We start from the raw sequence: 15,881 nt of genomic DNA, 5'->3' as shown, positions 1-15,881 counted from the left end.
AGAAACTTTTTGTTATTGACCAAATACTTATTTTCCACCATAATTTGCAAATAAATTCATTAAAAATCCTACAATGTGATTTTCTGGATTTCTTTTCTCATTTTGTCTGTCATAAGGTTGACGTGTACCTATGATAAAAATTACAGGCCTCTCTCATCTTTTTAAGTGGGAGAACTTGCACAATTGGTGGCTGACTAAATACTTTTTTTCCCCACTGTACACACCCTGACTCAACATATAAGCGTCCCCTGAGTCAGGGCGTGACACCTACACATGTGCTGTGTGCTGGAAAACCTTGATAAGAGCATGGGTGGAATAGTCAATGTGGTAGCTCATATGAATTTCCAATCTTTTTTCGGCTAAAATGTAGTTTTTTGTTTTTAATTTCATCGCTTTTTACACCGGACGGTGATTTATGCAACATTAATATACAACATTATAATACAGGTTAACACATGCTCTCCTTGTGAACCCTCACAATGTTGTGCCTTTTGATTGATTTTAATTATTTGAGTCAGCTGTGTAGTGCTAGGCCAGAAAAAAAAACGTGCACCCAGGGGGGCCCCAGGGCCGAGTTTGGGGAAACCCTGCCATAGGGATGGCGTTCATCTCACGGATGAGGGCAACGACCTTGAGTCTGAGAGCTTATCTCTCCTCCAGTCCAGCAAGACGCACGCCTACCACCTACCACGAACCCAAAGGCTCTTTTAAGCCACCTAATACATTTAAAATGGCATATTATTATATTATTAAGGCTCTTTTAAGCCACCTAATACATTTAAAATGGCATATTATTATATTATTAAGGCTCTTTTAAGCCACCTAATACATTTAAAATGGCATATTATTATATTATTAAGGCTCTTTTAAGCCACCTAATACATTTAAAATGGCATATTATTATATTATTAAGGCTCTTTTAAGCCACCTAATACATTTAAAATGGCATATTATTATATTATTAAGGCTCTTTTAAGCCACCTAATACATTTAAAATGGCATATTATTATATTATTAAGGCTCTTTTAAGCCACCTAATACATTTAAATAAGTGTGTGTGTGTGTCGGGAGGGATAAAACTAACGAAATAACGAAAGAATGGTCTAAACATTTCCTCCGGAATGTTCTGATCCACAAGCGGTAACTTTAACCATTACACTCCTGTTCTCTAAACATTGACTTCGACGGACCATTTAAATGTCTGGAAGCTGCTCATTCCAAAAAATGATGTTGTTCATTCACTCAGCAGGGATTGCGCGATTATTTCCCTTACTTGGTTAAAATACAATAGTCTATCTAAAACAGTTTATTTGTTTTAAAACAGACTCATTTCATCAATTAACAAGCATTTCCGCTTTCTTTTGACTGCATGCTGCGCAACCTGATCTCATAGCATTTTGTATTATTCTGTATGTAAATCCGAAACTCTATTTAGTATGATATGTTACGTTTCGTATGGTACTGTATGTATTAATTTGTGAACGTCCATCATCCATTTCACATGATATGCTATGAATTTGCAATATGTATGATATGTTACGAATTCCAATTTGTTGTAGCTAACGTAAGCTAGGTGACTAACACTAAACGTTAGCTAGGCTAAGGGTTAGGGTTAAGGTTACGAGTGAGGTTAAAGGTTAGGGTTAAGGTTAGGAGTTATGTTAAAAAGTTAAGGTTAGGGGAAAGGTTAACTAACATTACTAAGTAGTTAAAAAGTAGTAAGTAGTTACAAAGTTGGTAATTAGCTAAAATGCTAAAGTTGTCCATGATAAGATTTGAACACTCAACTTTTGGGTTGCTAGACATTCGCGTTATATGCCCATCCTTCCACCGTGACCAACTACTTTTTTTGTGTGATTTAGCCTGTTTTTTTTAGAAACTTACCCCAGCCGAAAATCACTTCCTCATTGCTTGTTGTGCCGTATCAGGGCACGCAAAAGACATGAACAAGATACAAAATAAATACAAGTAAATGTCCTTTTAGAATCGGATTACGCTCTCAGTATAGTGATGTAGGACTTTAGATGTTGTACACATGAAATTGTGTCATTCCGAACTTTATCCGTTACGCTATAATCGATTTTGTGCGACTCAAGACGTTTCTTCTACCAGCTGTGTCCATGTACTATAGGGGACACGCTCGCCTGCACAGCTCCGTGGGGGAAAACAGAGCGACTCGGACCAAAATGGATTATAACGTCTATGGATAAATTTAGGAATTTAATGTGTACAACATCTAAAAGACCTACATCACTATACTGAGAGCGTTAGTGTTTTTAACTTCTTCTTTTATTAACGTTTGGTGGTTTTTAAGAAAGTATGACATATTGTGGTGCATTAACTGGCCTTACACATTAGCTAACGTTAGTCTTACGTTGGCTAAGGTTACTTAGCTAGCTGAAGTTAATTGGCTATCATAGCAGGCAAGGACATTCGCTAGTTTATTTGTGCATATTCATTTGTGCTCCGATTACACGTAAGCGTCTACATCAGTAGTTTACACTACTTCAACCTTATGTGAAAAATCTTACTTGGCTAAATTTACATTTACATTTTAGTCATTTAGCAGACGCTCTTATCCAGAGCGACTTACAGTTAGTGCTTACATAAAAAATTTAATATTTAAACGAGAATCTCATTAAATAAATCATACTGGCCCCCCGTGGGAATCGATCCCACAACCCCTGGCGTTGCAAGCACCATGCTCTACCAACTGAGCTACACGGGGCCCATTTCTAGCTAGCTTAGCTTTCCTTGTTTGTTGGTTAGCTACCTAGCCAACGTTAGCTCTCACCTGACTCGTAGTAACATTACGTTAGCTAGAAAGCTACCTAGCTAATCGAAAACCCCATTCATTGGCTAGCTACCTTTAGTTGCCTGTTTGTTAGCTAGCTAGCCAGCTAGCTTTCAGATGACTGGTGTTAGCTAGCTACAGAGGCTAGCTGCTGGACTTTGTACAAGCAAGCTAACGTTAGCTAGGTAACTTTAGCTAGTTAGCTACCTAGCTAATCAAAATATCTGTTTGCATTTATTGATTAACCTTAGCTTGAATACCACCATATAGCTAGCTACATACAGTAGCCTAGGTTTGTTCACATACACTTCTTATGACTGGCAGCCTGGTGCAAGTAGCTGTATTGTTACCGAGCAACCGGCCCGGTGTTAGATTGGTGTCATATTGGCTTTTTTTTTTTAGCAGACGCTCTTATCCAGAGCGACTTACAGTTAGTGAGTGCATACATTATTTTTATTTTTTTCATACTGGCCCCGGTGGGAATCGAACCCACAACCCTGCCGTTGCAAACTGCCATGCTCTACCAACTGAGCCACATCCCTGCCGGCCATTCCCCTACCCTGGACGACGCTTGGGCCAATTGCGCGCCGCCCCATGGGTCTCGCCGGTCGCGGCCGGCTACTGACAGAGCCTGGATTCGATTCCAGGATCTCTAGTGGCCCAGCTAGAACTGCGATGCAGTGCCTTAGACCACTGCAGCACTCGGGAGTGATGCGCCACTGATGGGCCGATTTGAATTTAACACTGAGCTTCAACCTATAAACAGATGTGCCTATAATAATAGCACTCACAGCATTCCAAGAAAACAACAATATATTTTAGAGGCGATTTATACAAAAAAAAATATATATATATATATATATAAAACCAGTCTAAACTGTATGTATAATTCTTTGACAATATTTTAGGTTGACAATTCTATAAAACACCATTTCTGATACATCACGTCTTACTTTTATTGTCCTCCATAGTAAAATCAGGATTCTGCCTCTACTGCCACTCTTAGACTGGTTTGGATTTCTCCCTGACCAATATGGCTGCCATTTCCACCCCTGGAACTATGAGGGTTCATGACAAATTAATAGGATCTCTAAGGGTCCGTCTGTCCGTTCTCCCCAACCACTGTACTTGTTGTTCTGTGTGGCACTGATAAACGGTGTGTGTGTGTGTCCCGTGTGTGTGTGTGTGTGTCCGTGTGTGTGTGTGTGTGTGTGTGTGTGTCCGTGTGTGTGTGTCCGTGCGGAGTGTGTGTGTGTCCGTGTGTGTGTGTGTCCGTGTGTGTGTGTGTGTTTCTGTCCGTGTGTGTGTGTGTGTGTGTGTGTGTGTGTGTGTGTGTGTGTGTGTCTGTGTGTGTCCGTGTGTGTGTGTGTCTGTGTCTGTGTCTGTGTCTGTGTGTGTGTCTGTGTGTGTGTGTGTGTGTCCGTGTGTGTGTGTGTGTGTGTGTGTCCGTGTGTCTGTGTGTGTGTGTCTGTGTGTGTGTGTGTGTGTGTGTGTGTGTGTGTCCGTGTGTGTGTCCGTGTGTGTGTGTGTGTCTGTGTCTGTGTGTGTGTGTGTGTGTGTGTGTGTGTGTCCGTGTCCGTGTGTCTGTGTCTGTGTCTGTGTCTGTGTGTGTGTGTGTGTGTGTGTGTGTCCGTGTGTGTCCGTGTGTGTGTCCGTGTGTCTGTGTCTGTGTCTGTGTCTGTGTCTGTGTGTGTGTGTGTGTGTGTGTGTGTGTGTGTGTTATACCTCGGTACATCGAAGCCCATGGTCTGTTTCATCCCTGAGACGGTCATGGGGGCCACTTTAGGCCTCTGAGTCCATTTTAATCTGCGCCGCCTCACGGCCCTTAGCTGGGGGAGAGAGACACAGTAATATACACAATTATATTTTCTAAGGGAATATGGGAACTGTGAACTAGTAAAGCACTACATTATGCAGTACCATTATGAAACATACACATTCAAGGTGTGTGCGTGCCAATGTTCTGCTGCAACAGCACAATGTTCAGTAGTCTGAGGTTAAGTGCTGCGTCATTCCTCTCTGAAATGAACCTATTCCTGACGAGGGCTGCTGCAGGCCATCATCCCTGTTCCAGTCACACCAGTCATAACAGCACACCACTGATTCATCTAGCCGAGCCCAGACCCTGGCCCAGCCCGTAGTGCAGCCCCTGGCCCAGCCCAGGCTCTATGTAGCAGACTGCACACCATCCTAGTCAGGAAAGGGTTAATTTCAGAACTGGCGGTTGCCATGGAAATAGATCAGTGACACAGCATTTCACAGAATGATTTTCAGGGGTGCGAACCGATCGAATGAGTTACACCTTGTCATGAACACACATTGACAAGTACACACACACACACACACACAGAGACTGATGAATACAACGCACACAACTCCCTCTCTCACACTTACACACACAGCACATGGAAGAGAGATGTTTCAGAGAAGAGAGGGGTAGAGAGACGGTAGAGAGGAGGAGAGGGGTAGAGAGAGGAGGAGAGGGTAGAGAGAGGAGGAGAGGGGTCGAGAGAGGAGGAGAGGGGTAAGAGAGAGGAGGAGAGGGGTAAGAGAGAGGAGGAGAGGAGGAGAGCAGAGGAGAGGGGTAGAGAGCGGAGGAGAGGGGTCGAGAGCGGAGGAGAGGGGTAGAGAGCAGAGGAAAGGGGTAGAGAGAGGAGGAGAGGGGTAGAGAGAGGAGGAGAGGGGTAGAGAGAGGAGGAGAGGGGTCGAGAGCGGAGAAGAGGGGTAGAGAGAGGAGGAGAGGGGTAGAGAGAGAGGAGGAGAGGGGTAGAGAGCGGAGGAGAGGGGTAGAGAGCAGAGGAGAGGGGTAGAGAGATGAGGAGAGGGGTAGAGAGCGGAGGAGAGGGGTAGAGAGCGGAGGAGAGGGGTCGAGAGCGGAGGAGAGGGGTAGAGAGCGGAGGAGAGGGGTAGAGAGCGGAGGAGAGGGGTAGAGAGCGGAGGAGAGGGGTCGAGAGCAGAGGAGAGGGCAGGGAGCGGAGGAGAGGGGTTGAGAACTGAGGAGAGGGGTAGAGAGCAGAGGAAAGGGGTAGAGAGCGGAGGAGAGGGGTCGAGAGCAGAGGAAAGGGGTAGAGAGCGGAGGAGAGGGGTCGAGAACTGAGGAGAGGGGTAGAGAGCAGAGGAAAGGGGTAGAGAGAGGAGTAGAGGGGTAGAGAGAGGAGGAGAGGGGTAGAGAGGAAGAGAGGGGTAGAGAGAGGAGGAGAGGGGTAGAGAGAGGAGGAGAGGGGTAGAGAGATGAGGAGAGGGGTAGAGAGAGGAGGAGAGGGGTAGAGAGAGGAGGAGAGGGGTAGAGAGAGGAGGAGAGGGGGTAGAGAGAGGAGGAGATGGGTAGAGAGAGGAGGAGAGGGGTAGAGAGAGGAGGAGAGGGGTAGAGAGGAGGAGAGGGGTAGAGAGAGAGGAGGAGAGGGGTAGAGAGAGGAGGAGAGGGGTAGAGAGGAGGAGAGGGGTAGAGAGCGGAGGAGAGGGGTAGAGAGATGAGGAGAGGGGTAGAGAGAGGAGGAGAGGGGTAGAGAGAGGAGGAGAGGGGTAGAGAGACGAGGAGAGGGGTAGAGAGAGGAGGAGAGGGGTAGAGAGACGAGGAGAGGGGTAGAGAGGAGGTATGATCCAGAGGTTTGAGCTAAGAATGAGGTTTCTCTGAATGACTCTTTCTGAAGGACAGGAAAACCCCCTCTGTTGCTAGAAGACTGATTCACAAAAACACCACCTAGCAAGCACCAAGTAACCACTGATTCATACGACCTGGCCCCGCCCATGTGGTAGCAGGCTGCAGCAGTCTAGTCACGAAAGGGTTAATTTCAGAACTGGCGGTTGCCGTGGAAATACAACAGTGACACAGAATCATTCTCGGTGTGCGAACCGAAGGAACGCGTCACCTCGCCAGAGAACTGGGAGAAAAGAGAAGGAACACACACACACACAAAGACACACACACACACACACAAAGACACACACAAAGACACACACACACACACAAAGACACACACACACAAAGACACATAAAAAGACACACACACACACACAAAGACACATACACAAAGACACATACACAACGACACACACACACAAAGACACACACACATTTGTGTTTGATACATTGACTTTCTCTGACCAAGGTTTCTCTGAATGAGTCGACAGGAAAAAACGCTCTGCTGCTATAAGAGTGATTCACAAAAACACCCCCTAGCAATCACCAGGGAGAGAGTTCTCCTGTGGGTTTCCCCCCCTACAGCTTTAGCTAGCTCATTCACACTGGTAGATAGATGGTGGCTAGGTGGTCTCACACACTCCCTCTGGCAATACCTTCTCTCAACATTGTACTTGTGGTGTGTGGTGTGTGTTCCTCTACTGAACGAGCTAGCTAAACCTGTATAGGGGGAAACCAAGAGAAGAGGTTTAAAGTTTTTAAAAAACCTTGGAAGGTTAAAACATTGTGTATTTTCATGTTGTAATATTATGTATCTGCCAGTTCTATTATTTTATGTACACTAAAGGTCAAAAGCTTTAGAACACCTACTCATTCAAGGGTTTTTCTTTATTTTTACTATTTTCTACATTGTGGAATAATAGTGAAGACATCAAAACTATGAAATAACACATATGGAATCATGTAGTAACCAAAAAAGTGTTAAACAAATCCAAATATATTTTATATTTGAGATACTTCAAATAGCCATCCTTTGCCTTGATGACAGCTTTGCACCTTGTCATTCTCTCAACCAGCTTCACCTGGAATGCTTTTCCAACAGTCTTGAAGGAGTTCCCACATATGCTGAGCACTTGTTGGCTGCTTTACCTTCACTCTGCGGTCCGACTCCAAACCATCTCAATTTGGTGAGGTCTGGGGATTGTGGAGGTCATCTGATGCACTCTCCTTCTTGGTAAAATAGCCCTTACACAGCCTGGAGGTGTGTTGGGTCATTGTCCTGTTGAAAAACAAATGATAGTCCCACTAAGCCCAAACCAGATGGGATGGCGTATCGCTGCAGAATGCTGTGGTAGCCATGCTGGTTAAGTGTGCCTTGAATTCTAAATAAATCACAGACTGTGTCACCAGTAAAGCACCCCCACACCATAACACCTCCTCCTCCATGCTTCACGGTGGGAAATACACATGCGGAGATTATCCGTTCACCAACACCGCGTCTCACAAGGATGTATGTATGTATCTCCCAGTTCTAACTGTTACATTATGTACAGTGGGGAGAACAAGTATTTGATACACTGCCGATTTTGCAGGTTTTCCTACTTACAAAGCATATAGAGGTCTGTAATTTTTATCATAGGTACACTTCAACTGTGAGAGACGGAATCTAAAACAAAAATCCAGAAAATCACATTGTATGATTTTTAAGTAATTAATTTGCATTTTATTGCATGACATAAGTATTTGATCACCTACCAACCAGTAAGAAATTCCGGCTCTCACAGACCTGTTAGTTTTTCTTTAAGAAGCCCTCCTGTTCTCCACTCATTACCTGTATTAATTGCACCTGTTTGAACTCGTTACCTGTATAAAAGACACCTGTCCACACACTCAATCAAACAGACTCCAACCTCTCCACAATGGCCAAGACCAGAGAGCTGTGTAAGGACATCAGGGATAAAATTGTAGACCTGCACAAGGCTGGGATGGGCTACAGGACAATAGGCAAGCAGCTTGGTGAGAAGGCAACAACTGTTGGCGCAATTATTAGAAAATGGAAGTTCAAGATGACGGTCAATCACCCTCGGTCTGGGGCTCCATGCAAGATCTCACCTCGTGGGGCAAAATCGGCAGTAGTAAATGTTTGTTAAAAACGTGGATTTTGTGGCGTTCATTGCCACAATTGTCATAAGAAGTCTAAGAAACTGGACATTTTTGTGGCAGAAAAGTTTTTTAGGACTCAAGAATTTTACATATGAAGACTTGCAAGGGGTACTGGTGGCGGAAGACGGCCCGCCCTCCTAGGCTCCCCTTGAGCCTGTGAAGGGATCAGACCTGTTTATTTATTTTTTTTACAATAAAGTTGTTTGATTTAGTTTATTTTAGGTAGTTTTTTTGGTAGTTTGTTGTTTTTGGGGTGAATCCTGTTTCCATCTCGCACAGTGTGTGGCGGAATGCGCATTTAATTGAAGAAGAAGAACAATCTGTCTTGATTGTATTATTTTTTTGTGACTAACTATATTTTTTGCATTTTGAAGGGGATCGCACATGATTGCTTTTTGATTTACTTTGGGACAATTTTTTTTGTAAATGGGATTCTATTTGGACTTTCTGGGATTTTAACTTTCTGGGATCCCTCCGCCTCTTCCCCCTCCCTCCCAGTTAGTCCCCAGGGCAGGGTGGCACTGACTATGACTCCTTCTCTGAGTCAGTGCCACCCCAGGGTCTCCTGTCGTGATCCACCTAGAGAACACTACTACTGTTTACCTGGCCTGCCTATCTAAACACACTAAATTCTCCATATCCTGGTCGCATGAGCCTGGAGGTAATCTTTCTGGGACAAACGGATGCTCGACATTGTCAGTTATCCGAATTATTCTAACCCTGACGGATTTAGTTAATGACCTGAATACATCAACCAGTCAACTGTGTTTACCTAGCTAGCGTTTAACGGGTGTCCTAATACACTGAGCAAATAACAGTAAGTTAAGCATATACAGTGCCTATTGAAAAGTTTACACACCCCTTGCACAGTTTTCACATTTTACTGGCTGAAATTTTTATTAAAAAAAAAGGGGTTAAATTAGATGTTTTCCTACTGATCTACACACCCTGCTCCATATTTTTAAAGTGAAAGAAAACATACAGAAAAATGTGTACTTCTTTTTTTTTTTTTTTAAACAATCTTGATTGCGTATGTCTTAACACCACATAGTTAATACTTGGTGAAAGCAGCTTTAACAGCTGTAAATCATTTTCATCATTGTTTTTGTCAGAATTGCTCAGTAAATTTGGTTGGGAATCTGCTGGGACAGCAATATTCAAACCTTGTCTCAGTTTTTCTAGCAGATTTAAGTCAGGACTGAGACTGGACCCCTCAGGAACACAACACCAATTTTGAACATGACAAATATCCCGTCCCTGCCGGTGACGAGCATACCCATAACATGATGCTGTCACCACAACACTTGAAAATACAGAAAGTTTTACTCTGTGATGTGTTGTATTTGATTTGACCAAAACCTGACGTTTTTACAACCAAATCTCTATTTTTGACATAAATGGCATGGGGGGGTCTTAAAAAATATGAACAAATGTTCCAGAAAAACCTAAACACGTCCTTTTAGAAACGGAAAACCTCTCAGTATAGTGATACAGGACTTTACATGTCGTACACATGAAATTGTGTCAAACCGAACTTTACCTGCAACATTATATTCCATTTTGTTGTGACTAGAGTGACACCTCTCTCCATTCTACAGGTAACTGCCAAAATAAAGGAACCACTTGAGTAAATGACCCTGTATATAACTACTGACCCTGGAACTGACCCTGTATATAGCTACTGACCCTGGAACTGTCCCTGTATATAGCTACTGACCCAAGAACTGAGCCTGTATATAGCTACTGACCCTGGAACTGACCCTGTATATAGCTACTGACCCTGTATATAACTACTGACCCTGGAACTGTCCCTGTATATAGCTACTGACCCTGGAACTGAGCCTGTATATAGCTACTGACCCTGGAACTGACCCTGTATATAGCTACTGACCCTGGAACTGACCCTGTATATAGCTACTGACCCTGTATATAACTACTGACCCTGGAACTGTCCCTGTATATAGCTACTGACCCTGGAACTGACCCTGTATATAGCTACTGACCCTGGAACTGACCCTGTATATAGCTACTGACCCTGGAACTGACCCTGTATATAGCTACTGACCCTGTATATAACTACTGACCCTGGAACTGTCCCTGTATATAGCTACTGACCCTGGAACTGACCCTGTATATAGCTACTGACCCTGTATATAACTACTGACCCTGGAACTGTCCCTGTATATAGCTACTGACCCTGGAACTGTCCCTGTATATAGCTACTGACCCTGGAACTGACCCTGTATATAGCTACTGACCCTGTATATAACTACTGACCCTGGAACTGTCCCTGTATATAGCTACTGACCCTGGAACTGACCCTGTATATAGCTACTGACCCTGGAACTGACCCTGTATATAGCTACTGACCCTGGAACTGACCCTGTATATAGCTACTGACCCTGGAACTGACCCTGTATATAGCTACTGACCCTGGAACTGTCCCTGTATATAGCTACTGACCCTGGAACTGTCCCTGTATATAGCTACTGACCCTGGAACTGACCCTGTATATAGCTACTGACCCTGGAACTGACCCTGTATATAGCTACTGACCCTGGAACTGACCCTGTATATAGCTACTGACCCTGGAACTGTCCCTGTATATAGCTACTGACCCTGGAACTGACCCTGTATATAGCTACTGACCCTGGAACTGTCCCTGTATATAGCTACTGACCCTGGAACTGAACCTGTATTTAGCTACTGACCCTGGAACTGACCCTGTATATACAGTTGAAGTCGGAAGTTTACATACACCTTAGCCAAATACATTTAAACTCAAGTTTTTCACAATTCCTGACATTTAATCCTAGTAAAAATGCCCTGTCTTAGGTCAGTTAGGATCACCACTTTAATTCAAGAATGTGAAATGTCAGAATAATAGTAGAGAGAATTATTTATTTCAGCTTTTATTTATTTCATCACATTCCCAGTGGGTCAGAAGTTTACATACACTCAATTAGTATTTGGTAGCAATGCCTTTAAATTGTTTAAATTCGGTCAAACGGTTCGGGTAGCCTTCCACAAGCTTCCCACAATAAGTTGGATGAATTTTGGCCCATTCCTCCTGACAGAGCTGGTGTAACTGAGTCCGTTTTGTAGGCCTCCTTGCTCGCACATACTTTTTCAGTTCTGCCCACAAATGTTCTATAGGATTGAGGTCAGGGCTTTGTGATGGCCACTCCAATACCTTGACTTGGTTGTCCTTAAGCCATTTTGCCACAACTTTGGAAGTATGCTTGGGGTCATTGTCCATTTGGAAGACCCATTTGCGACCAAGCTTTAACTTCCTGACTGATGTTTTGAGATGTTGCTTCAATATATCCACATAATTTTCCTTCATCATGATGCCATCTATTTTGTGAAGTGCACCAGTCCCTCCTGCAGCAAAGCACCCACACAGCATGATGCTGCCACCCCCGTGCTTCACGGTTGGAATGGTTTTCTTCGGCTTGCAAGCATCCCCCTTTTTCCTCCAAACATAACAATGGTCATTATGGCCAAAAAGTTCTATTTTTGTTTCATCAGACCAGAGGACATTTCTCAAAAAAGTAAGATCTTTGTCCCCATGTGCAGTTGCAAACCGTAGTCTGGCTTTTTTATGGCGGTTTTGGAGCTGTGGCTTCTTCCTTGCTGAGCGGCCTTTCAGGTTATGTCGATATAGGACTCGTTTTACTGTGGATATAGATGCTTTTGTACCGGTTTCCTCCAGCATCTTCACAAGGTCCTCTGCTGTTGTTCTGGGATTGATTTGCACTTTTCGCACCAAAGTACGTTAATCTCTAGGAGACAGAACGCATCTCCTTCCTGAGCGGTATGACGGCTGTGTGGTCCCATGGTGTTTATACTTGCATACTATTATTTGTACAGATGAACGTGGTACCTTCAGGCGTTTGGAAATTGCTCCCAAGGTTGAACCAGACTTGTGGAGGTCTACACATTTTTTTCTGAGGTCTTGGCTGATTTCTTTTGATTTTCCCATGATGTCAAGCAAAGAGGCACTGAGTTTAAAGGTAGGCCTTGAAATACATCCACATGTACACCTTCAAGCCATGACATCATTTTCTGGAATTTTCCAAGCTGTTTAAAGGCACAGTCAACTTAGTGTATGTAAACGTCTGACCCACTGGAATTGTGATACAGTGAATTATAAGTGAAATAATCTGTCTGTAAACAATTGTTGGAAAAATTACTTGTGTCATGCACAAAGTAGATGTCCTAACCGACTTGCCAAAACTATAGTTTGTTAACAAGAAATGTGTGGAGTTTAACACTTTTCTGGTTACTACATGAATCCATATGTGTTATTTCATAGTTTTGATGTCTTCACTATTATTCCACAATGTAAAAAATAGCAAAAATAAAGAAAAACCCTTGAATGAGTAGGTGTGTCCAAACTTTTGACTGTTAGTGTAATTATCTATGATAATCTTGACTGTAATCTCCCTCCCTGCCACTAGGGGGCAGTAAAGGCTGTGGCAGAGGAAGGTATAGTAATAAACTGCTGTAACACTAACAAACCCATCACGTCATCAACGACACCCCTCGTAGTAATTTAGGATCTGCTTACCTATTTGAATAAAATATTTACATGTGTTGAATTCAGGGTATTGAGGAGTGGTTTGGGAAGTTTAGGAGGGCTACCACCTGTTCAAACATATAGTCTTAGTACAAGATGGCACTACATTGGACCAGCGCCCTATGGGGAACAGCATGCCATCTGAGACGCAGACTTAGTCCGATGCCTCTACCCTTCATCTCTTGACCTCTTGCAGGCAGGAGTGATGCTACTCTTTCCTACGGATCTGTAGAGATGCGACACCAGACATCATTCTGCAAAACCAAGACTGCAGACAAGACCAAAGACGACGACTTGATCTTTCAAAGTCATCGACACACAATCACTTTTTCCTACGTAGGTGGGAGGGAGCAAAGAGCGAGAGACAGAAGAGCAAAGTGATCAGGTGGTGTGTGTGTGTGTGTGTGTGTGTGTGTGTGTGTGTGTGCAGATGAGTGCTGTGACATTTTGTCTTCCTGCAGCAACCCACGCTAGCTATCAATCTAAAGAGCACAGATTGAGCTGGCGACGGACAGCTGGACACAGACCACACACAGCCTCATAACACACATCCTTACATTCAGATATCATCTCTGTAACACACACACACAATTTCCACCGACTCCCATGGAAGACGTATAGCGTTTCCACCGACTCCTATGGAAGACGTATAGCGTTTCCACCGACTCCCATGGAAGACGTATAGCGTTTCCACCGACTCCCATGGAAGACGTATAGCGTTTCCACCGACTCCCATGGAAGACGTATAGCGTTTCCACCGACTCCCATGGAAGACGATAGCGTTTCCACCGACTCCCATGGAAGACGTATAGCGTTTCCACCGACTCCCATGGAAGACGTATAGCGTTTCCACCGACTCCCATGGAAGACGTATAGCGTTTCCACCGACTCCCATGGAAGACGTATAGCGTTTCCACCGACTTCCATGGAAGACGTATAGCGTTTCCACCGACTCCCATGGAAGACGTATAGCGTTTCCACCGACTCCCATGGAAGACGTATAGCGTTTCCACCGACTCCCATGGAAGATGTGTATCATTTCTAAAACCTGTTGCTATTATGATCGCCATGACAGAAACCTGACTGACGTGTTGTTTATATCCCTGAGGGACCATCACTCAGCTAACTACCCCTGAGGGACCATCACTCAGCTAACTACCCCTGAGGGACCATCACTCAGCTAACTACCCCTGAGGGACCATCACTCAGCTAACTACCCCTGAGGGACCATCACTCAGCTAACTACCCCTGAGGGACCATCACTCAGCTATACCCTGAGGGACCATCACTCAGCTAACTACCCCTGCCCTGAGGGACCATCACTCAGCTAACTACCCCCTGAGGGACCATCACTCAGCTAACTACCCCTGCCCTGAGGGACCATCACTCAGCTAACTACCCCTGAGGGACCATCACTCAGCTAACTACCCCTGAGGGACCATCACTCAGCTAACTACCCCTGAGGGACCATCACTCAGCTAACTACCCCTGAGGGACCATCACTCAGCTAACTACCCCTGAGGGACCATCACTCAGCTAACTACCCCTGAGGGACCATCACTCAGCTAACTACCCCTGCCCTGAGGGACCATCACTCAGCTAACTACCCCTGAGGGACCATCACTCAGCTAACTACCCCTGCCCTGAGGGACCATCACTCAGCTAACTACCCCTGAGGGACCATCACTCAGCTAACTACCCCTGCCCTGAGGGACCATCACTCAGCTAACTACCCCCTGAGGGACCATCACTCAGCTAACTACCCCTGAGGGACCATCACTCAGCTAACTACCCCTGCCCTGAGGGACCATCACTCAGCTAACTACCCCTGAGGGACCATCACTCAGCTAACTACCCCTGAGGGACCATCACTCAGCTAACTACCCCTGCCCTGAGGGACCATCACTCAGCTAACTACCCCTGAGGGACCATCACTCAGCTAACTACCCCTGAGGGACCATCACTCAGCTAACTACCCCTGCCCAGGGACCATCACTCAGCTAACTACCCCTGAGGGACCATCACTCAGCTAACTACCCCTGAGGGACCATCACTCAGCTAACTACCCCCTGAGGGACCATCACTCAGCTAACTACCCCTGAGGGACCATCACTCAGCTAACTACCCCTGAGGGACCATCACTCAGCTAACTACCCCTGAGGGACCATCACTCAGCTAACTACCCCTGAGGGACCATCACTCAGCTAACTACCCCTGAGGGACCATCACTCAGCTAACTACCCCTGAGGGACCATCACTCAGCTAACTGTCATATCTTTACCTCAACCTGATAGAAATCATGGAACAGGGAAAACAGATGTGACATGGAAGACACAAGACTAACTGGTTAAGGGGAAAGTACAGACGGTCAGCTTTTAGCTTCTGGTGAAAAATCACTTTAGACCGAAATATTGGTAAATAGATCCATTTAAATTGTTGGAAGCATCAAGATGTGATGGAGTTTATTTTGATTTTAGTACACGTTCTCTCCATGCACCTGGTGGCATGTAAGGTGTGACAGTTTACTTTCGAATACTTCAAAAGGTGGTTTAAGGTGGTTTTTTGTAAATAGTGGTGAAGTATGTAGCTAGTGGGAATTAAATGGTAGAAATCCTGGTAACAGACCAGTGTTTCCCAGTGTGACCTTAAAAGCTTAAACAAGTCAATTATTCTGATGGACAAAAGGCAGTCAGTTTAACACA

General features: G+C 44.7%; 1 protein-coding gene across 1 annotated transcript in view; it reads right to left on the bottom strand.

Moving 5' to 3' along the window:
• Positions 1-15,881, bottom strand: part of snx17 (sorting nexin 17) — a 649,426-nt gene that overhangs the window by 48,336 nt on the left and 585,209 nt on the right. The gene's annotated exons all lie outside the window — the stretch shown is intronic.

This window comes from Coregonus clupeaformis, chromosome 33 (genome assembly GCF_020615455.1).
Source record: "Coregonus clupeaformis isolate EN_2021a chromosome 33, ASM2061545v1, whole genome shotgun sequence".
In the NCBI taxonomy this organism is placed as follows: Eukaryota; Metazoa; Chordata; class Actinopteri; order Salmoniformes; family Salmonidae; genus Coregonus; species Coregonus clupeaformis.
This window is presented reverse-complemented; position numbering and strand designations above follow the sequence as displayed.